This window comes from Aotus nancymaae, unplaced genomic scaffold, assembly GCF_030222135.1.
Source record: "Aotus nancymaae isolate 86718 unplaced genomic scaffold, 86718_ANA_hifiasm-v0.15.2.pri h1tg000030l, whole genome shotgun sequence".
Taxonomy (NCBI): Eukaryota; Metazoa; Chordata; class Mammalia; order Primates; family Aotidae; genus Aotus; species Aotus nancymaae.
In genome coordinates this window covers 26,374,352-26,398,970 of record NW_026988443.1, presented here as the reverse complement: position 1 = coordinate 26,398,970, position 24,619 = coordinate 26,374,352, and the positions used below count along the sequence as shown (strand labels likewise).

The 24,619-nt window shown below is 37.4% G+C and overlaps 1 long non-coding RNA gene and 2 pseudogenes across 1 annotated transcript in view; 2 read left to right on the top strand and 1 right to left on the bottom strand.

The window, feature by feature from the left end:
• Positions 1 to 24,619, top strand: part of LOC110568641 (uncharacterized) — a 150,390-nt gene that overhangs the window by 3,126 nt on the left and 122,645 nt on the right. The window lies entirely within an intron of this gene.
• Positions 4,196 to 4,861, bottom strand: LOC105706838 (ubiquitin-conjugating enzyme E2 S-like; annotated as a pseudogene).
• LOC135277304 (U7 small nuclear RNA) lies at positions 10,202 to 10,259 on the top strand (annotated as a pseudogene).

Genomic DNA, 24,619 nt, shown 5'->3' with positions numbered 1-24,619 from the left:
TTAATTTTTATTTGTTCCAGTCTAATGTTATTCAAAAGTATCGAGTGTTACCTAAGGAGTCAGTTGGGGAACTTTTAAAAAAGAAATTTGTCTTAATTCTAGCTCTGAAGCTTGTAATTAAGTAGGCCTTGAGAGGTGGTAGATGATCTCTATTTTGAAAAGTTTTCCCTCACTTAATAAATCTGGTGATCACATCATTTAGAACCTACTGCCCTAGAGCACCTAGTATGTAGTATGTTCTCAGTAAATTGTTGTCACATTAAATGAGCAGAGCTGCAATTTAGTAAGATTAATAAGACTCCAGTGTGTAGGATGAATTAAAGTGGGAAATATCCTAGAGGCAGGAAAATCCTATTACAGATGTCCAGCTAAGAGATGAAGCAGCCCTGAACTAGAGTAGAGACAATAGGAGAGAAATGGATGAGAAACACTGAGAAGGTAAAAATTGATATAATGCAGTAGTTCTCAAAATGTAATATGCCTAAGTCTTAACATGGGTTGTTGATTTAAAAAGCAGATTTCTGGGCTCTATCCTTGAAAACCTGTTCAGCTAGTTCAGGGTAAGGCACAATAATCTGCATTTTTAACAACCCTTCTTCATGATTTTGCTTTAGATTATTTAAATTGAAAACCTCAGGTTGACCATGATGAGTAGGAAAGAGGGAATACTGACAAAGAATTCTAAAGATTATATCTTGAGTGACAAAGAATAAGATAAGCCGTCAATTTGGGTTTTTAAAAAGTTTTTTTTATTGCATTTTAGGTTTTGTTGTACATGTGAAGAACATGTAAGATTGTTGCATAGGTACACACATGGCAATGTGGTTTGCTGCCTTCCTCCCCATCACCTATATCTGGCATTTCTCCCCATATTATCCCTCCCCAACTCTCTGCCCCCTGCTGTCCCTCCTCTATTTCCCCTGCACAGACCACAGTGTGTGATGCTCCCCTCCCTGTGTATATGTGTTCTCATTGTTCAACTCTCGCCTATAAGTGAGAACATGCAGTGTTTGATTTTCGGTTCTTGTGTCAGTTTGCTGAGAATGATGATTTCCAAGTTCATCCATGTCCCTACAAAGGACACGAACTCGTCGTTTTTTATGACTACATAGTATTCTGTGGTGTGTATGTGCCACATTTACCCTGTCCAGTCTATCATCAATGGGCATTTGGGTTGGTTCCAAGTCTTTGCTATTGTAAACAGTGCCACAGTGAACATTCGTATGCATGTGTCCTTATAATAGAGCGATTTATAATACTTTGGATATATACCCAGTAATGGGATTGCTGGGTGAAATGGAATTTCTGTTTCTAGGTCCTTGAGGAATCCCCACACTGTCTTCCATAATGGTTAAACTAATTTACACTCTCACCAACAGTGTAAAAGTGTTCCTGTTTCTCCACATCCTCTCCAGCATCCGTTTTCTCCAGATTTTTAATGATCGCCATTCTAACTGGCGTGAGATGGTATCTGAATGTGGTTTTGATTTGCATTTCTCTAATGACCAGTGATGATGAGCATTTTTCATATGTTTGTTGGCCTCATATATATCTTCTTTTGTAAAGTGTTTGTTCATATCCTTTGACCACTTTTGAATGGGCTTGTTTGTTTTTTTCTTGTAAATCTGCATTAGTTCTTTATAGATTCTGGATATTAGCCCTTTGTCAGATGGGTAGATTGCAAAAATTTTTTCCCATTCTGTTGGGTGCCAGTTCACTCTAATGACTGTTTCTTTTGCTGTGCAGAAGCTGTGGAGTTTGATTAGGTCCCATTTGTCTATTTTAGCTTTTGTTGCCAATGCTTTAGGTGTTTTAGTCATGAAGTCCTTGCCTATGCCTATGTCCTGAATGGTTTTGCCTAGGTTTTCTTCTAGGGTTTTTATGGTGTTAGGTCTTATGCTTAGGTGTTTAATCCATCTAAAGTTAATTTTAGTGTAAGTTGTCAGGAAGGGGTCTGGTTTCTGCTTTCTGCATACTGCTAGCCAGTTTTCCCAACACCATTTATTAAACAGGGAATCCTTTCCCCATTGCTTGTTTTTGTGAGGTTTGTCAAAGATCAGATGGTTGTAGATGTGTGGTGTTGCCTCTGAGGCCTCTGTTCTGTTCCATTGGTCTATATCTCTGTTTTGGTACCGGTACCATGCTGTTTTGATTACTGTAGCCTTGTAGTATAGTTTGAAGTCCGGTAGTGTGATGCCTCCCGCTTTGTTCTTTTTGCTTAGAATTGACTTGGCTTTGCATGCTCTCTTTTGGTTCCATGTGAAGTTTAAGGTGGTTTTTTCCAGTTCTGTGAAAAAGGTCATTGGTAGCTTGATGGGGATAGTGTTGAATATGTAAATTACTCTGGGCAGTATGGCCATTTTCACGATATTGATTCTTCCTAACCATGAACATGGAATGTTTCTCCATCTGTTTGTGTCCTCTCTTATTTCATTAAGCAGTGGTTTGTAGTTCTCCTTGAAGAGGTCCTTTACATCCTTTGTTAGTTGTATTCCTAGGTATTTTATTCTCTTTGTAGCAATTGTGAATAGCAGTTAGTTCTTGATTTGGCTCTCTTTAAGTCTGCTATTGATGTATAGGAATGCTTGTCATTTTCACAAATTGATTTTGTATCCTGAGACTTTGCTGAAGTTGCTTATCAGTTTCAGGAGATTTGGGGCTAGAAGATGGGGTCTTCTAGATATACAATCATGTTGTCTGCAAATAGAGACAATTTGACTTCCTCCTTTCCTAATTGAATACACTTTATTTCTTTTTCTTGTCTGATTGCTCTGGCTAGAACTTCCAGTACTATATTGAATAGGAGTGGTGAGAGAGGTCATCCTTGTCTAGTGCCAGACTTCAAAGGGAATGCTTCTAGTTTTTGTCCGTTCAGTATGATATTGGCTGTGGGTTTGTCGTAAATAGCTTTTATTATTTTGAGATATGTTCCATCAGTACCTAATTTATTGAGGGTTTTTAGAGTAAAGGGCTCTTGAATTTTGTCAGAAGCCTTCTCTACATTTATTGAGATAATCATGGGGTTTTTGTCTTTTGTTCTGTTTATGTGGTGAATTACGTTTATAGACTTGCGTATGTTGAACCAGCCTTGCATCCCCAGGATGAAGCCTACTTATCATGATAATTAAGCTTTTTGATGTGCTGTTGCAATCGGTTTGCCAGTATTTTATTGAAGATTTTTACATCTATGTTCATCATGGATATTGGCCTCAAGTTTTCTTTTCTTGTTGAGTCTCTGCCGGGTTTTGGTATCAGGATGATGTTGGTCTCATTAAATGATTTGGGAAGGATTACCTCTTTTTGTGTTGTTTGGAATAGTTTCAGAAGGAATGGTATCAGCTCCTCTTTGTGTGTCTGGAAGAATTCGGCTGTAAACCCATCTGGACCCGGGCTTTTTTTGGTTGGTAGGCTGTTGATTGCTGCCTCAACTTCAGCCCTTGTTATTTGTCTATTCAGGGTTTCGACTTCTTCCTGGTTTAGGCTTGGAAGGATGCAAGTGTCCAGGAATTTATCCATTTCTTCCAGGTTTACTAGTTTATGTGCCTATAGTTGTTTGTAGTAATCTCTGATGATGGTTTGTATTTCTGTGGAATCTGTGGTGATATCGCCTTTATCGTTTTTTATTGCATCTATTTGATTATTCTCTCTCTTCTTTTTTTATTAATCTGTCTAGTGGTCTATTTTGTTGATCTTTTTGAAAAACCCGCTCCTGGATTTATTGATTTTTTGAAGAATTTTAGTGTCTCTATCTCCTTCAGTTCTGCTCTGATCTTAGTTATTTCTTGTCTTCTGCTAGGTTTTGAGTTTTTTTTTTTTTTTTTGATCTTGCTCCTCTAGCTCTTTCCATTTTGATGATAGGGTGTCGATTTTAAATCTTTCCTTCCTTCTCATGTGTGCATTTATTGCTATATATTTTCCTCTAGACCGTGCTTTCAGTGTGTCCCAGAGATTCTGGTATGTTGTGTCTTCGTTCTTGTTGGTTTCGAAGAATATCTTTATTTCTGCCTTCATTTCATTGTTTATCCAGTCAACATTCAAGAGCCAGTTGTTCAGTTTCCATGAAGCTGTGCAGTTCTGAGTTAGTTTCTGAATTCTGAGTTCTAACTTGATTGCACTATGGTGTGAGTGACTGTTCAGAGTTGGAGGGAGGGGGCAGGAGAGGTTGGGGTTGCGGTGGAAGGAGGAGGAGAGCCCATTACAGCCTCTGCAGTGCCCGCTTCTTGTCTGTCTTTTTCTTGGCCGCCAGCTTCTTGTCATGCTCTCCAGCATGCTTATTGGCCATGGGACCCTAATCCCTTCCTGGACCTCCTGGGGCCCCAGGATCGGTGGAGGAGGCTGCAGTGCCACTGGCCAGGGCACGAACAGCTTCGGCCCTGCCACTGGGCCCACCAGCGCCCCGTGGATCTCTGTGAGCAGAGGAGCCGAGCCGCATACTCCTCATAGTTCTCGAGGAGAAGGCGGCCCGCCTCCTCGTTGAGTGCAGACTTGGGGTTAGGGTGGATCAGCAGGCACTTATTGGTCAGCAGCACGTGTCAGATGCCCAGCTCAGCTGTCCAGTCCCTCTTGAGCATGTTGCGCAGATCTCGCCATTGGCGCCCACATTCAGGTGGAAGATCTTGGTCAGGATGTAGCCTTTGGGTGGGGAGGCAGGGAAGTCCTTCCCCAGCAGGAGTTTCATGCGGAACAGACCTCCTGCATATAGGGTCCCTTCAGGGCCCTCGATGGTGACCTGGAGGTCGGTGAGGTCCTCCTCGTTGGGAAAGACCTTGATGCCATCGGGTGGTTCTGTAGTCAGTGTCGTCACCTCCTTGTACACCAGGTGGATAATATGCGGGGGCAGGTTTTCCATGTTGGAGTTCATGGCTTCGGCTGGCTGGGGACACCGGTCCCCCGGCCCCCTTCCTGCATTCTTCAGCCGGCAGGCTGGGGCGGAAGGCCCAACTGCTCTTGCTGCGGCCCTGGCGGGGCCTGGCGGCCCCGCTCCACTCCCCGCTGCCTCTGACACCTGCCGCTCACAGAGTCCAATGATCCGCCGCCCCGGTGCCCGGCCGCACTCCATTAATTTGGTTTTGAGAGAAATAAAGTTGATCTGTGAAGCTATTCAGCAAGTAAGAAATGTCATTTAAGAGCCTGGAAAAGAGGTATGAGTGAAGAAAAAAATTGGAAAATCTTTGTGTAATAAAGATTTCTAAGAGATCAAACCAAAAGAAAATGGATTATAAAGAATATTGAGGGAGTATTTCCCTTTTTAAAGATCTTGAAGGAGGCAGCATATGAAACAAAGTGGAAAGAGAAATAAACTGACAGAAACCAAAAACAAAGTCTCAAGCAAATCATATTTATAGCATGTGAATAAGAAATACAGGGGTCGTGATGTGAATGTAGAGAGGCTTCTGGTATTGACGTCTATCTGTACTGTTGAATAGACGAAGTTCTATCGAATATTCGGGTTTCTATGAGTTGAAAAATAAATTGACAGCAACATCAAACCTAGGGATAATTAAACATAACTTACAATGTGGGAAAAATGTGAGAAACTCTTATAACAAATATGTAATCCCTCAAGTTGCTTCTAATTCATAGAGACATCCTGGGTTTTGTTTTTTGAGGTTTTTTTTTTTTTTTTTTTTTTTTTTGAGTTGGAGTTGCACTCTTGTCTCCCAGGATGGAGTGCAATGGCACAATCTCAGCTCACTGCAACCTCTGCCTCCCTGATTCAAAAGATCCTCCAGCCTCAGCCTCCCAGGTAGCTGGGATTAGAAGGCACCCACCACCACGCCTGGCTAATTTTTGTATTTTATTAGAGATGGCGTTTCGCCATGTTGGCCATGCTGATCTCGAACTCCTGACCTCTGATGATCCACCTGCCTCCATGTCCCAAAGTGCTGGGATTACAGATGTGAGCCACTATGCCCAGCCAAGACTTCTGTTTTTTATAATAAAATAATTTTAAGAGTAGAATCAAAGGAAATAAACAGTGAGAGATAAAATGGCCGTGATAAAATTAGTAGTAAGTATTCATTATTAGCCAAACTTAGATTTTTGTAAGGTCTTTCTTGAATAGTAGGGAAGGTAAAAGAAGTGAATTAATAAAATTGATTAAAAGTCACCTTTTTAAGAAGTAAAAGAAAAAAATTTATGGAAGGAGTTTTTTAAGCTTTAAAGAAGAAAAATAGTTGGAGGGAAAACTAATATTTTTTCTAGATTTAGCAACAAAAGGTTTTATAAACATTGCATGTTACATGCTAGTCTTAAAAGCTGTTCGTAAGTAGATAGTTACTATGGTGGTCAACTATAAAAAAGACCTGGATTCAAAATTCAGACCTGCATCTTACAAGTTTTGTATACAACCTTGGTTAAGTTAGTACTGCTCTATAAAGTGGAAAATAATAACACCTGCTTCATAGCATTAAATAAATGATATAATATTAAGTATGTGCCAAGTACATAGTAAGCATTCAATAAAAGGTAACTATTTTTATTGATTGAATGACCATATGCAATTTACTTAACTGCTCTGAGTTTTTAAGGTTTTGTTTTTTTTTTTCTGTCAAATGGGATTAGTTATATGATGGTCTTATAGGGTTATCAAGAAGATTAAGTTATTAGAAAATTAGTGTTATTAGAACTTGTAATATGAAGAGTACATAAAAACACACAGTAAATATTAAATACTATTATTTCAGGAATCTCAAAATAACACATATAACAATTTTCACGGTGCTTTTTTTTTTTTTTTGAGATGCAGTCTCGCTCTGACACCAGACTGGAGTACAGTGGTGCAATTTCAGCTCAGTGCAACCCCAGGTTCAAGCGATTCTCCTGCCTCAGCCTCCTGAGTAGCTGGGACTGTAAATGTGTACCACCATGCCTGGCTAATTTTTGTATTTTTTAGTAGAGATGGGGTTTCACCATGTTGGTTAGGATGGTCTCCATCTCTTGACCTCACGATCTACCTGCCTTGACCTCCCAAAGTTCTGGGATTGCAGGCATGAGCCACTACGCCTGGCCCTTCAGTGCTTTTAAATATATTCTTCATATAGTCTTTTCAACAATATTGTGAAAGTCCCTGTTACAGATGAAATGCAGAAAGCTTGAGAAACTTAGAGCCAAAACAAGCAGTCCTTTTACTTCCAAGCCAGTTCTCTTGCCCAACATTCATTTAACTCACAAGACTTATTTTTTAACTTTTTATTTTGAAAATGTTTTTCAGTTCTTCAGCTAAGACAGCAGAAGAGATGATTTATTGTATACTGTTACACTCAGCCACAGCTTATTTTGGAAACACTAGATTTAAATGTAGTTGCAGTTAGTAACAGTACAGAAAGATCTCTTGTATCCTTCACCCAGGTTCCCCCCAGTGGTAACTATATCTGGTATAACTATAGTACAGTATCACAACCAAGAAATTGACATCTAGTGACCTTATGCAGAATTCACAGCTTTAACATGCATTTGTGTGTGTGTGTCTGATTTAGTTCAATGCAGGTGTATCGTGTAGATTCATGTTACCTCCAGTACATTCAAGATGCAGAACTTCAGTCACCACGAATATTCCTCATGCCATTTTTTTTTTATAACCACAACCAATCCTCCTATATCCCAGCTGCTAACACCTGCACATCACTAGTCTATTCCCTATATTTACAATTTTGTCATTTTGAGAATATTATATAAATGGATTAACCATTATAACCTTTTGAGATAGACAACTCTTATTTTTAATAAGATTTACATTTAATTTGTATCAAAAATAAACACATCTTAAAATGTAAGCCTTCTCTCTAGTGGAACAATGAATCTCTTTCCAAGTTCTTGGCCTACATCTTGTAAGAGAAGGATTGGTGGGAAGAATCCACATGACAGAAATTAACAATGACAAAAACTCTTAAATTTCAAATCTAGACACACATAGTTCTTGGGTTTTTAGATGACATCACTTTTTTGTTTTAAAAATGGTTCAAAAACACAAAAGATGGTTCAGTGGCCATTGCCTGCCTTTCTTCTGAAAATGCTTTCTTGTGAAAATGCACATACCTGTACATTTTTACTGTCAGATCCGTGACTACGGAAAAATATGTAAAGAAGAGAGTGACATCCTGGAAAAATGTGGAATAGGAAGTTTCACAGCTTGGTCTCTCTAACAAACCATTAAATGTGAAAAAGATATTATAATAAACTATTTTAGAATTCTGGAAACTGAACACTTATAGCAATCTGAGGAGTGCTTGATGAAGAAAAGGACACCTGAATTGCAATAATGGAGTGATATGCATGAACCAGCTATCACTCCTCTTTCTTCAGACCTGCTGCAGCCATGGTAGTTCACATTTCTGGAGTAGCTGGCTATTGCTAGCAGTGGCAGTAAGGAACTTTTCCTTGAGAATTTAAGAGTTGTGCATTTGGACAGTCTGGCAGTTCCCTGAAGAACCAGAAAATACACTTTTTTATTTTTTAGCCTCCCTCATTGCCTTGTAGCAACTTTTTCATGGCAACTAATAGAAAATGTAAAGGAACACACTCTTTTCTTTCTATCTTTTGGATTCATACATTTAATTAAATCTATGTCAGGTCAGTGCCTGACTACAGCAATAAGAGAAGAGAAACTTCTTTGACCACATTAACTACTGCAGCCTTCAGCAAGCAAAAATCAACAATCCCTGAAGCACAATAGAATCTGATTTTGAGAGTTACCACATTATAGTACTCAAGACGTCTAATTATCTTATTCTCAACAAAAAAGTCACAAATTGTATGAAGAAACAGGAAAGTATAGCCCAATCACAGGAATTTTTTTAAAAAAAATTTTTTACAGAAACCATTTCTGAGGAATACTAGACATTGGAGTTACTAGTCAAAGACATTAAACCAACTATCTTAAAACTATCTTAAAAATGCTTAATCAGTTAAAGGGAAACCATGGACAAAGAACTATAGAAAATCAGAAAAACAGTGTATAAGGCTGGGCACAGTGGTGCACACCGGTAATCCTAGTGCTTTGGGAGGCTAGGTGGGAGGATCACTTGGGGCCAGGAACTTGAAACCAGCATGGTCAATATAACAAGACCCCCAATCTGTACAAAAAATTTTTTTTAAAGTTAGCCAGGTCCGGCTGGGTGCAGTGGCTTATGCCTGTAATCCCAGAACTTTGGGAGGCTGAGTGGGTGGATCACCTGAGGTCAGGCATTCAAGACCAGTCTGGCCAATATGGTGAAACCATCTCTACTAAAAATACAAAAATTAGCCAGGCATGGTTGCAGACCCCTGTAATCTCAGCTACTTGGGAGGCTGAGGCAGGAGAATCACTTGAACCCAGGAGGCGGAGGTTGTAGTAGCTGAGATTGCAGTATTACACTCTAGACTGGGCAAAAAGAGGGAAACTGTCTCAAAAAAGATGAAAGAAAAAGCCAGGTCTGGTGGCACACACTTGTAGTCCTAGCCACTCGAGAAGCTGAGGCAGGAGGATCCCTTGAGCCCAGGAGTTCGAGGCTGAAATCACTTATGGTTGTGACACTGTACTCCAGCCTGAGTGACAAGAGCAAGGCCCTGTCTCTTAAAAAAAAGAAAAAAAAAAGGGAATGTACAAACAAATAGGGCATTATCAATGAAAAGATAAAAGTTATAAAAAAGGAACCAAATAGAAATTCTGAAGACAAAATTACAGTAGGTACATGGAAATTCACCAGAGGAGTTCAATGGCAAGTATGAGTAGGCAAAAGACAAAATTAGCAAACTTGAGATAACGACATTAAAATTATCTAGTTTAAAGAGCAGAAAGGAAAAAGAATGAAGAAAAAGGAGCAAAACCTTATAAACTTGTGGGACACCATCAAGCATACCAGCACATGCATCATAGAAGTCTCAGGAGGGATGAAAAAAGAGCAGAAAAAATATTTCCCAAATTTGATTAAAAACATGAATATATACATTCAAAAACTTAAACATTAAGCGGGATGAAGTCAGAGAGATCCACAGCAAGACACATACTCAAATTCTACAAAACAAGAAAATCTAGAAAGCAAAAAGTATTCTCATTGTACTCTTCAAGTACTCTTCATGTACAAGGAATCCTCAGTAAGATAAATAGTTGATTTCTCATCAGAAACTGTAGAGGCCAGAAGGAAGTGGGATAGCACATTTAAAATAGAGAAAATAACTGATAATTCCATATTTGGAAAAACTGTCCTCCAAGAGTGGAGAAAAGTGTTACAGCTCTTTTAGAATTTGTCTAGCTTATTCCAAGTCTTCACTGGAAGCACACCCTACTCTTAAAAAAAAATGGAGAAAAAAATTATGACAGTTTCAGATGAATAGACTCTGGGGGAATTTATTACTAGTACACTTGCTTTACAAGAAATGGTAAAGGGAGTCTATCAGGCTGGAACAAAACCATATGAAGAAATAAAGAACTAGTAATTACACAAGTAAATATAAAAGGTGTATTGTATTTTTGATTTGTGATGTTTATTTTCTTTTTACTATGTAATTTAAAAGGCAAATGCATAAAGCAATAACTTTAGATTTGTGTTAATAGTATATGATGTAAAAATATGTTACCTGTGACAATATAGAGATGGAAATATATAGGAATAGTATGTACATATACTGTTGAAACAACGTTGACATTACTCAAACTAGATTGTTATAACTTTAATATATTAATTGTAATCCCCAAAGTAACCACAAAGAAAATATCATACACACACACACACACACACGATAAAAATGGTACACTACAAAATATGAACTAAACATATATATTTTTAAGTGATGATGGAATTGAGGTTAAAAAAATGTAAGATACATAGAGAACTAATAGCTAAATGGCAGCAATGAGTTCTTATCTGTAATTACTTTGAAAGTAGTTGAATTAAACTCTGCAATTTAAAGGCAAATATTGTCAGAATGGGAAAAACACAATCCATCTATATACTGTCTACAAGAGACTGTCTTTCAGTACAAAGAAAGAAGTTGAAAGTTGAAGAACTGGAAAACATAGTCTATGTAAGTGGTAATCAAAAGAAAGCTGAGGTGGTTATATTAGTGTCAGAAAAATAGACTTTTTTTTTTTTTTTTTTTTTTTTTTAAGATAGAGCCTTGCTCTGTCAACCAGGCTGGAGTGCAGTAGTGTGATCACAGCTCACTGTAGCCTTGACCTCCCACGTTCAAGTGATCCTCCTCCCTCTGCCTCCTGAGTAGTTGGAACTTCAGGCATGTGCCACCACCACACCTTGCTAATTTTAAAAAAAATCTGTAGAGATAAGATTTCACAATGTTGCCAGGCAGGTATCAAACTTCTGGGCTCAAGTGATCCTTCTGACTTGACCTCCTCAAGTGCTGGCATTATAGGCATGAGCCACCATGCTCAGCCAGAAAAATAGACTTTAAGCCAAAAAATTACAGGAAACAAATAACATTATTTCTTTATAAAAGGTTCAATTCATCAATGAATTAATTATAATGGTAATTATAAATGTATATAGCAAAGTTTCAAAATGTATGAAACAAATATTGATAAAATATAAGAAAGAAATAGTTCTATAATTGTACTTGGATTCTTCAATATCCCACTTTCAATAATGGATTGAAACCACAACCATACAGAAGATCAGTAAGGAAATGGAGGCCTTGAACAACAACATAAATCAAGTAGACCTAAGAGACATAAAGAGCAATCTTCCTCACTTCCAACAACAGCAGAATACACATTTTTCTTCAGGTGCACTTGGAACATTCTCCTGGATATCACATGTGGGATATCCAGCCTCAAAGGAAGTCCTAATAAATTTCTCCTTTTTTTTTTTTGAGACGGAGTTTTGCTCTTGTTGCCCAGGCTGGAGTGCAATGGCGCGATCTCAGCTCTGTGCAACCTCTGTCTCCCAGGTTCAAGCGATTTTCCTACCTTAGCCTCTCAAGTAGCTGGTATTACAGGTGCCCGCAACCATACCTGGCTATTTTTTTTTTTTTTTTTGTATTTTTAGTAGAGATGGGATTTCACCATATTGGTCAGGCTGGTCTTGATCCCCTGACCTCAGATGATCCACCCGCCTCAGCCTCCCGAGGTGCTGGGATTACAAGTATGAGCCACTGTGCCCAGCCCCTAATAAATTTTTAAGATTGAAATAATACAAATTATCTTCTCTAGTAACAATGAAATGACATTAGAAATCAATAATAGAGACCATCCACAGTGGCTCATGCCTGTAGTCTCAGTACTTTGGGAGACCAAGGCATGTGGATCACTTGAGGCCAGGAGTTTGAGACCAGCCTGGGCAACATGGTAAAACCCTGTCTCTACTAAAAATACAAAAATTATCCAGGCATGGTGGTGCACACCTGTAATCCCAGTTACTTGGGGAGCTGAGGCACAGGAATCACTTGAAACCAGGAGGCAAAGGTTGCAGTGAGCTGAGATCTAGCCACTGCACTCTAGCCTCAACAGAGTGAGACTCTGTCTCAAAAAAAAAAGAAAAAATCGCTAATTGAAGGCAAACTGGAAAATTCACATCTATGTGACATTCAAAAAACAAACTGCTGTACAACAAATGGGTCATAGAAGACATCAGAAGGGCTTCCCTCTCTTGTTTGAAAAGAGATGAGAAGGAAAAAAATCACAAGGGAAATTAGAAAATCCTTTGAGACAAAAGAAAACTAAAACACAATATGCAAAATATTATGGATGTGGGAGAGCAGTGCTAAGAGGAAATTTTATAGCTATAATGTCTCCATTTAAAAAGAAGAAAGAATTCCAATAACCTAAATGTATACCTTAAGGAATGAGTAAAAGAGGAGCAAACTAAACCCAAAGCTAGAAGGGAGAAAATAATAAATATGAGAGCAGAGACAAATACAGAATAGAAAGAAAAATTAGCAAAGCAAAACCTGGTTCTTTGAAAAGATAAAATTGATAAACCTTTAACTAGATTGGCTAAGAGAAAAAGGACTCATTAAAATCAGAAATGAAAATGGGGACATCACTACTGACTTTACAGAAATAAAAAGGGATTGTGAGAGAATACTAGGAAAAATTTTATACGACAAATATTATGCTAACAAATTGGATAACCTAGGTGAAATTGCCATATTCCTAGAAATATGCAAAATACCAAAACTGGCTGGAGAAGAAATGGAAACTGAATAGTCATATAACAAGAGATTGAATCAAAATGAAAAAAAAAAAAATACAAACTCCCAGCAAAGAGAAGCCTAGAATCATATGACTTTACTGATGAATTCTACCAAATAGTTAAAAAGAGTTAACATAAATCGTTGCAAAAAAAAAATTGAAGAGGTGGGAAACACTTTCTAACTCACGAGGCTAGCATTACCCTGACACTGAAGTCAGACAGAGATATTACAAAAAACTATAGGGCTATATTCATTATGAATATAGATGCCAGAATCCTCGACAAAATACTAACAAACCAAATCCAGCAGCCTATTTAAAAGATTATGCTCTATGACCAAGTAGGATTTATCCCAGAAAAGTTAGGGTGCACCAACATAGGTAATTCCATCATTTTATATACCACATTAATAAAATTGCATGATCTTATGTAGAAAAGTACTTGAAAAATCTGAAAACATCCCACAATGAAAAGCATTGAATAAACTAGGAATAGAAAGGAATGTACTCAGGCCAGGCATAGTGACTCACGTCCGTAACCCCGGCACTTTGGGAGACTGATGTGGGCAGATTGCTTGAGCTCAGGAGTTGGAGACCACCCTGAGCAACATGGGAAAACCTCATCTCTACAAAAAGAAAAAAAAAAAGATTAGCCAGGCATAGTGGCACATGCGTGTAGACTCTAGGGGGCTGAGGTGGGAGAATTGCTTGAACCAAGGAGGTGAAGGCTGCAGTGAGCCAAGATTGTGCCACTGCACTTCAGCCTGGGTGACAAAGTGAGACCCTGTCTCAAAAAAAAAAAAAAAGGTTCTTAGCTTGATAAAGGCCATTGTGGAAAACTTATAGCTAGCATCATACTCAGTGGTGAAAGATTGACAGCTTTTCCCCTGAAATCAGGAAGAAGACAAGGATGCCCACACTCACCACTTGTATTCAACTCAAAAGAATCCACACACACAAAAAAAAAACACTTTGCTAAATGTAATAAACTAATTAGCAAAGTTGTAGGATACAAAACTCATACTCAGAAGTTGGTTATACACTCACGAGTCACTTAGTGTCAGGGATACATTCTGAGAAATGCATTGTTAGGCAATTTTGTCTTTGTGCAAATATCATAGAGTATATTTACACAAACCTAAATGGTACAGCCTGTTGCTCCTAGACTACAAACTTGTACAGCATGTTACAGTACTGAATACTGCAGGCATTTGTAATACAATGGTATTTGTGTATCTAAACTTAAACAGAGAAAGTGCAGTAAAAATAAGGCGCAAAAGATAATGGTACATCATATAGGACACTTAACTTGAAAGGAGCTTGCAGGATTAGAAATTGCTCTGGGTGAGCTAGTGAGTGGTGAGTGAATGTGAAGGCCTTGCACATAACTGTTCACTTTTGTATGACTGGCTGTGCAGATATGTTAATACCACCATTACCACAAATGTGAGTAATACATTGCACTATGACATTACGTCAGCAATAGGAATTTTTAGCTCAGTTGTAATTCTTGTGGGACAGCCATCATGTATGTAGTCCGTTGTTGGCAAAAATGTCATTAGGCAATGCATAACTGTACCTGTGTTCACTAGCAATGAACAACTTGACAAAGAAATTAAGAAAACAGTTCCATTTACAATAGCACCCAGAACATTAACATAAAATATTTAGGAATAAATTTAATCATGGAGGCACAAGATTGTATTATATTGCTGAAAGAAATTAGGCAAATAAATAGACATCTCATGTTCATGGATTGGAAATCTTAATATTGTTAAGTAGCAGTGCTACCGAAAGCAATCTGTAGATTCAGTTTAATCTCTATAAAAACCCAATGGTGTTTCTTTATAGAAATAGAAAAACTCATCCTGAAATTAATATGAAATTTCATGAGACCCTGAATAATCAAAATAATCTTGAAATGAAAAAGTTGAGGGACACACAATGTCTGATTTTAAAACTTAACTGCAAAACTACAGTAACCAAAACAAGTTTGATACTAGCATAAGGATAGACATACAGCCCAATGAAGTAGAAGTGAGAGCACATAAATAAACCCTCACATACATGGTTAAATGATTCTTTTTCAAAGGTGCCAAGACCATTCAATGGGGAAAATAGAGTCTTTTCAACAAATATTATTAGGAAAACTGGATATCACATGCAAAAGCACAAGTTTGGACTCTTACCTTATAGTATATCCAAAATTGAAAATGGATTAAAGACATAAATTTTAGAGCTAAAACTGTAAAGCTTTTAGAAGAAAACATAGAGACAGATTATCATGACCTTGGATTTGGCAATGATTTCTTAAATATGACACCCAAAGCACTCACAACAAAAGTAAAAAATAGGTAAATTGGACTTTATCATAAGTAAAAACTTTTGTGCATCAAAGAACACTATTGAGAGTAAAAACACAAACCACAGAAAAGGAGAAAATATTTGCAAAACATATATCTGATGAAGTGTAACATCCAAAATATATAAAGAATTGCTACAAGTCAACAACAGAAAGGCAAACCCAATTTTCAAATGGGCAAAGGACTTGAATACACATTTCTCCAAAGAAGACATACAAATAGCCAATAAGCATATGAAAAGATGCTAAATTCTGTTTTAGTCATGAGAGAAATGCAAATTGAAAGCAATATGATACTTTTCAAACCCATTAGGGTGGCTTTTACTTTAAAAAAGGGAAAATAACAAGTGTTAGCAATAATACAGAGAATTAGAACCCTCATGCATTGCTGGTAGGGCTGTAAAATGATGCAGATTCTGTGAAAACAGCTTGGCAGTTGCTCAAAATATTAAACATATCATTGCACTCTTAGGTATATATCCAAAGAGATAGTTGTACACCAGTGTTCACAACAGCATTGTTCACAATAATCAAAATGTGAAAACAACCCAATTGTCCGTCAACAACTGAATGGATAAACAAAATGTAATATACCCATAGAATGGAACATTCAGCCACAGAAAGAATAAAGTTTTTGATATATGCTATTACATGAATGGACTTTGACAATAGGCTAGTTTGAAATTCCATAAACAAAAGGACAAATATTGTATGATTCAAAATTTGTATGACTCAAAGACACTAGTAGATTACCAGGGGCTGCAGGGTGACGAGGGGGAAATGCAGAGTTACTACTTTACAGGTACAGAGTTTCTGTTTTGGATAATAATATTCTGAAAATAGATAGTAGTAATGATTGCACAACATTATAAGTATACTTAATGCCACCAAATCATACAATTAAACAGTTATAGTGGTTTATTTTACGTTATAAACTTTTTTCCACATTCAAACTATATTATGTATGTATATGAATAAGAATTCAGCTTAGTTACTGTTTTTGAGAATCACTAATGTAACAGTTAATGAGAAAACTCTCAGATTTTCTTTGTTCAAATTATTTATCTTTTAATCTTATTTGAATTTTCCACATAGATTTTTCGGTGGCTTATACCTGTAATCCCAGCACTTTGGGAGGCCGAGGTGGGCAAATCACGAGGTCAGGGGTTTGAGACCAGCCTGGTCAACATGGAGAAACACCATCTCTACTAAAAACACAAAAAATTAGCTGGGCATGGTGGTGGGCGCCTGTAATTCAACTTCTCGGGAGGCTGAGGCAGGAGAATCGCTTAAACCCAGGAGGCAGAGGTTGCAATGTGCCGAGATCATGCCACTGCACTCCAGCCCCAGTGACAGTGCGAGACTCCATCTCAAAAAAATAAAGAAAGAAATAAAACATACTGGCTAGGCATTAGGAATATTCTAGAATTCTGGTGTTAATTTTATAATTTAATGAGTGCTTTTCGAATACAAGTCATTCTCAGAAGAATTTGGTAACATGGGCTTACCTTTTTTGGGGTTGATTTGACTTGGCTGAGCTGGGGTTCTGACATTGAGAGTCTAGAATATTCACTGTCTAGGTGATAGTAAACCTAGAGGCCCAATAGAAACAAAGTATATGACTCTTGTATTGCATAAACAGAGTGATTCAAATTACCTATACAACATTATGTATTGAAGTAACTCTAAAAACTACCTTTTCATTAGAATAAGATAGGCTATGCTGCAGAGAAAAGAAACCCCTAAATTTGTGTGATGGTACCTTCTCATCAACAACTACCAGAGAGGCTCAAGAGTTCCCCTTGTGTTTACTACAAATCTATAACTACCTCAGAGTGGGAAATGCAGATTTCATGTGATGAGGATCTGTCATTTGTTCTTTCATAGTAATCTACGATTTAAAAATTTCTTCACAGTGAGCTATGTGATAATTAAGTTATGTTTAGATTTGCTAAAATTTATTTCAGACAAAATAAGGAAAAGATTTCTTTAGAGATATTTACAGGTTTTAGAGATTCGTTATTTCATAGCACTGGCAAAATTCAGTAGAACTCTCAACTTTGATACTGGTATCAACTTTGATGCTAGTGTTGAGTACCAACTGTGTAAATTAGTTGTGTGAATTAGTTGTATGTTCTCAAGCAATTCATTTTAACTCAATTTCAGCATCTGGAAATGGGGACAGTAGTACCTACCATATGGAATTCTTGTAAGGATAAAATGAGAATGAGAGAATGTAAAGTGTTTCACAGTGTCTGATACACTTCAGGTTTTCATTAATGGCAGTTGTTATTATTGATTGAATATTACTTCGCTTTTTCTATGTTCATACAGTTTGGGAGACATCAAATGACATAGTATAAGAGCTTTTTGAAAATTGTAAGGAACTTTGCAGATATTCACCTGACAACTGATTATAATCTTTTGTCTGAAGTCATTATTTTCATTGTCATATAATTAAGTGTTTAATTATATACTTCCTTGGATTTTGCTCTCATTATTTTGTGGTTGTTAATTTCATCTCCCAAACCAATATATACACTCCTATACATACTAATATTTTGTAGCTCATGTTTCTTTTGTATATCCCACATGAAGCACTATGTACTTAGTCAAATACTCGGTAAACTTTTGTTTATTTTTAGCAATTGGTGATTTCTAAGTAAGCCGTTAAGCACATCATAATTGCAATTAGAATTAATGTTACTCTGATCATGAGATTGCTGTTACACACTTGAAAATTCCCATCAGTCAAAGGTAACCTTCCTGTATATCCCAACAGATGCAGACCTGACAAGAGTGATTCATACCTCTCTAATCCACAGCACAGATCTTTGCAATCTATGTTGCTTTCCGAGATACCCTAAACCTAAAGCCACTGAAATAAGTAATGCGTATTACTTACTTAGTAAAGATATTCCTTACCAAATAGAAAACACTATTACCCAGCCTATTTGTTGGGTTGGCTTTAATATTTGTTCTCATGTACGGTCTAAGATAAGATACTGCTTTTTATTTAAAAAAAAAAAACTTTAAAAATCTGAAGACAGTTTTCAAGAAATTGACACATTACATAGCTCATTATCTGTTGTTTGTAATTTTTTGTGTGAAATTAATGGTAAAATAACATTGAGCCAGTACCTCAAGAACTACTGTAGCTAATACCCTAACTTTAAAAAAGTGTTAGATTCTCAGTTGTGCCATTTTCTAGCTATGTGTCTGTGGGTTATGTAGTTAAACTGTATGAAACAAAGTTTCCTCATGTGTTAAAATGGCATTATAATAACAATCTCACCTGTTTATTGTATTAAATGACACAGGTAGAACACTTAGCACAGTACTGGATACCTAGTAAGTACACAATATGGGTAACTTCAGCCATAATTAATTTAACTCAAAATTACTTAAATATTTGGAAAATGTATTCTCTAATAAGTTTAAAAGTTGGATAGCTCCAAAGTGGGTTATTTCAACTGCTCAGTGACTTCATCAGACTCCAGGACTCTATTGTTCACTCTGCTATCTCAAAGAGATAGTCCTTGTCCTCAGACGAGGTAACCTTATGGTCACAAGATTATTGCTGCAGTTTCGGTCTTCAAATCCAGTCATAATAGCATCTAGAAAAACAAAGAAAAGTATCTCTTTACATGAGTTTCTTGTTAAGAACAAGGAAATCTTTCCTGGAAGCCTTCTAACATACTTTCCTTCATAACTGATTGACTGGGTCCCATTCCCACCTCCTAAATGATTACTGGTGAAGAGAATGGGGTTATAAATTACCTAGGGGATGGGTGTACCCAAATCAGTTTATCGCCAAGGTTTTTGTTGTATCACTTTTTTAAAGGGTGGATGCCTAAATAGCATTGGTGTTCTGTTAACAAAGAGGGAATGGGTGTCTACTATAGCTATTATTATGCATAATGGAATATTTACCATTCCTTTTTGAAGGAGTATTTGACTGTAAAGGAGATTCAAATATCGCCTGAAACTTTTCAGTTACTTCTCATTGTTATCCATCAGATATATCATTGCAATCATTTATTAGACATACTAATTCCAATTTTATTTTTTGTCAGTCTTTTAAAAACCTGTTTCATTCTGTAATGTTGCTGCTACTGACAAAGTTATTGAAGTGTCACAGCTAAAAATGGCATATGCTAGGCCAGGTGCAAGTGGTTTATACCTGTAACCCCAGCACTTTGGGAGACTGAACCTGTAGGACTGATTGAGGCTTGCAAGAGTTTGAGACAAGCCTGAGCAACATAGCAAGACCCTGTATCTACAAAAATAAACATACAAATTAGCTTGGCGTACTGGCACATGCCTGTAGTCCCAGCTACTCTGGAGGCTGAAGCAGGAGGATTGCCTGAGTCCAGGAGGTTAAGGCTGCAGAGAACCATGATGATGCCACTGCATTCCAGCCTGGGCAACAGTATGAGACCCTGTCTTAAAAAAAAAAAAAATCTCTAGGATTATCAGGATTTCTTGAGATAGATCAAAAATGTAAATGACATCCTAACTGGGTACTTTCTTAAGGTGAATTTTATCTTGGGACCGAAGCATTACTATACCTGACTTATAAAACTTTGCTTTCTAGGCTTAAAAAAATCAGTTAGAAAGTTATTTTCCACTTACATTCTATCTAGGTTAGCTAATCTATTATTTTAGCAGCACCAAGATGAGAACCAATTATAATATGACAAAATATTTGTGAAGGAGTACAAGGAAGGGTCCACAAAATATTATTTTAATGATATATAGGAGTTTATAAAAAAAAAAAGGAGAGTGATTATATAGTAATATATATGGGAAATGCTTTAGTTTTCCCGTTTTCTTCTTTCATATCCCCATTTAAAAAGCTTTTTGCTAACATGAAGTTAGTTCTACAAACTGGCTTGATACTTAAACAGTTTTCATAAGAAGTTTAGATAATCTTTTTATGCTCTGTCTCTATAAAATCCATAGAATTGAAAAGATATAGACTACAGAAACAGTTGGAGAAAAGAGTGAGACACACTTTAGATGAAAAAGTTAACCTTTTTCATCTAAAAGGTTTGGGCTGGATGCAGTAGCTTATGCCTGTAATCCCAGCATTTCAGGAGGCCCAGGTGGGCAGATCGCTTAATTAGGAGTTAGAGACCAGCCTGTGCAACATGGCAAAAGCCCATCCCTGCCAAAAGTACAAAAATTAGCCAGGCAGGGTGGCATGCACCTGCAGTCTCAGGTTTTGTGGAATGGCGGGTTGGAAGGGGCTGAGGTGGAGAATCGCTTGAAGCTGGGAGGTCGGGGCTGCAGAGAGCTGTGATGGTGCCGCTGCACTCCAGCCTCAGTGACAGAGTGATACCCTATCGCAGAAAAAAAAAAAAAAGATTCATTGGTGACAAAAATGCTACCTAAAAACAACCCACTTGATAGAGATATTCGTAGTTTGTACCATCATCTTTTTGCCTTAGAGTAGTGCTATTGATAGTAGGTCTCACTGGAAGCATTTTAAACATCCGTAATGCAAGTAACAATATTAGAATAGATACTTGTGCACATTTCTTTTGTATATAGCTGTGATATATGGGAAGATCAGAACTATCTGAAGAATAGAGGGCATCATTTTTATAATTCAAATTTTTACATTAAAACCCTGTTTTTAGAAAGGGTTTTCAAATGGGGCTGTTAATACTGTCAGTGTATTCTAAAAGCAGCAATTTGGGCCAGGAACAGCCTGACTCATCCCTGTAATCCCAGCACTTTGGGAGGCCAAGTTGAGAGGATTGCTAGAGCTTAGGAGTTCAATACTAGCCTGGAGAACAAAGTGAGATACCCAACTTTACAAAAACATAATAAAAAAAATTAGCTGGGTGTAGGGGTGTGCACCTGTAGCCCCAGCTGCTCTGGAGCCTGAGGAAGGAGGATTGCTTGAGCCTAGGAGTTTCAGGCTGCAGTGAGCTATGATCACACCACTGCACTCCAGCCTGGACATAAAAGCAAGACCTTGTCTATAAAAATAAAAATAAAATAAAAGGCAGCATTTTAAAGTTGATGTGTTCAGACAGTTTGTGTTTAATTACCAATTTGTTTGAATTATATATGTGTATATATATATATTTAATTGTACTTTAGGTTCTTGGGTACATGTGCAGATCATGCTGGATTGTTGCATAGGTACATACATGGCAATGTGGTTTGCTGCCTCCATCCCCTTGTCACATATATCTGGCATTTCTCCCCATGTTATCCCTCCCCAACCTCCCTACTCCCTGCTGTCCCTCCCCTAGGCGCCCCCGCAACAGTCTCCAGTGAGTGATGCTCCCCTCCCTGTGTCCATATATTCTCATTGTTCAGTACCTGCCTATGAGTAAGAACATGTGGTGTTTGATTTTTCTGTTCTTGTGTTAGTTTGCTCAGAATGATGGTTTCCAGATTCTTCCATGTCCCTACAAAGGACACAAACTCATCGTTTTTTATGGCTGCATAGTATTCCATGGTGTATATGTGCCATATTTTCCTTGTCCAGTCTATCATCGATGGGCATTTGGGTTGGTTCCAGGTCTTTGCTATTGTAAAAAGTGCCACAGTGAACATACGTGTGCATGTGTCTTTATTATAAGACAATTTATAATCCGTTGGATATATACCCAGTAATGGGATTGCTGGGTCAAATGGAATTTCTATTTCTAGGTCCTTGAGGAATCCCCACACTGACTTCCACAATGGTTCAACTAATTTATACTCCCACCAATGGTGTAAAAGTGTTCCTTTTTCTCCACATCCTCTCCAGCATCTGTTGTCTCCAGATTTTTTAATGATCACCATTCTAACTGGTGTGAGATGGTATCTCAATGTAGTTTTGATTTGCATTTCTCTAATGTCCAGTGATGATGAGCATTTTTTCATATGTTTGTTGGCGTCATATATGTCTTCTTTTGAAAAGTGTCTGTCCATGTTCTTTGCTCACTTTTGAATGGGTTTGTTTTTTCTTGTAAATCTGTTTTAGTTCTTTGTAGATTCTGGATATTAGACCTTTGTCAGATGGGGTAGATTACAAAAACTTTTTCCCATTCTGTTGGATGCCAGTTCACTCTAATGATTGTTTCTTTTGCTGTACATAAACTTTGGAGTTTAATTAGATCCCATTTGTCTATTTTGGCTTTTGATGCCAAAGCTTTTGGTGTTTTATCATGAAGTCCTTGCCTATGCCTATGTCCTGAATGGTTTTGCCTAGGTTTTCTTTTAGGGTTTTTATGGCATTAGGTTTTATATTGAAGTCTTTAATCAATCTAGAGTTAAGTTTAGTGTAAGGTGTCAGGAAGGGGTCCAGTTTCTGTTTTCTGCACATGGCTACCCAGTTTTCCCAATACCATTTATTAAACAGGGAATTCTTTCCCCATTGCTTGTTTTTGTAAAGTTTGTCAAAGATCAGATAGTTGTAGATATGTGGTGTTGCCTCCAACGCCTCTGTTCTATTCAATTGGTCTATATCTCTGTTTTGGTACCAGTACCACGCTGTTTTGATTACTGTAGCCTTGTAGTATAGTTTGAATGCAGGTAGTGTGATGCTTCCATCTTTGTTCTTTTTGCTTAGGATTGTCTTGGCTATGTGGGCTCTCTTTTGGTTTCATATGAAGTTTAAGGTGGTTTTTTCCAGTTCTATGAAGGGGGTCAGGTAGCTTGATGGGGATAGCATTGAATCTATAAATTACTTTGGGCAGTATGGCCATTTTCACAGTAATGATTCTTCCTAATCATGAGCATGGAATATTTTTCCATGTTTGTGTCCTCTGTTATTTCCTTGAGCAGTGGTTCGTAGTTCTCCTTGAAGAGGTCCTTTACATCCTTTGTTAGTTATATGCCTAGGTATTTTATTCTCTATGTAGCAATTGTGAATGGCAGTTCACTCGTGCTTTGGCTCTCTTTTAGTCTGTTATTGGTGTATAGGAATGCTTGTGATTTCTGCACATTGATTTTGTATCCTGAGACTTTGCTGCAGTTGCTTATGAGTTTAAGGAGATTTGGGGCTGAGATGATGGGATCTTCTAAATATACAATCATGCCATCTGCAAATAGGGACAATTTGACTTCCTCCTTTCCTAATTGAATATCCTTTATTTCTTTTTCTTGCCTGATTGCCCTGGCTAGAACTTCCAATACTATATTGAATAGGAGTGGTGAGAGAGGGCATCCTTGACTAGTGCCAGATTTCAAAGGGAATGCTTCCAGTTTTTGCCCATTCAGTATGATATTGGCTGTGGGTTTGTCACAAATAGTTTTTATTATTTTGAGATATATTCCGTCAATACCTAGTTTATTGAGTTTTTAGCATAAAGGGCTGTTGAATTTTGTCGAAGGCCTTCTCTGCATCTATTGAGATAATCATGTGGTTTTCATCTTTGGTTCTGTTTATTTGGTGGATTACGTTTATAGACTTGTGTATATTGAACCAGCCTTGCATCCTTGGGATGAAGCCTACTTGATTGTGATGGATAAACTTTTTGATGTGCTGTTGCAATCGGTTTACCAGTATTTTATTGAAGATTTTTGCATCTGTGTTCATCATGGATTTTGGCCTGAAGTTTTCTTTTTTTTGTTGAGACTCTGCCGAGTTTTGGTGTCAGGGTGATGTTGGTCTCTTAAAATGATTTGGGAGGGATTCCCTCTTTTTGGATTGTTTGAAATAATTTCAGAAGGAGTGGTACCAGCTCCTCTTTGAACATCTGTTAGAATTCAGCTGTGAACTCATCTGGACCTGGGCTTTTTTTGGTTGGTAGGCTGTTAATTGCTGCCTCAACTTCAGCCCTTGTTATTTGTCTATTTAGGGTTTCCATGTCTTCCCGGTTTAGGTTTGGAAGGGTGCAAGTGTTCAGGAATTTATCCATATCTTCCATGTTTACTGGTTTATGTGCATAGAGTTGTTTGTAGTAATCTCTGATGGTAGTTTATATTTCTGTGGAATCGGTGGTGACATCCCCTTTATCATTTTTTATTGCATCTATTTGATTCTTCTCTGCTTTGTTTTTTATTAATCTGGCTAACAAACTGTCTGTTTTGTTGATCTTTTAAAAAAAACCAACTCCTGGATTTATTGATTTTTTTTTAAGGGTTTTTTGTGTCTCTATCTCCTTCAGTTCTCCTCTGATCTT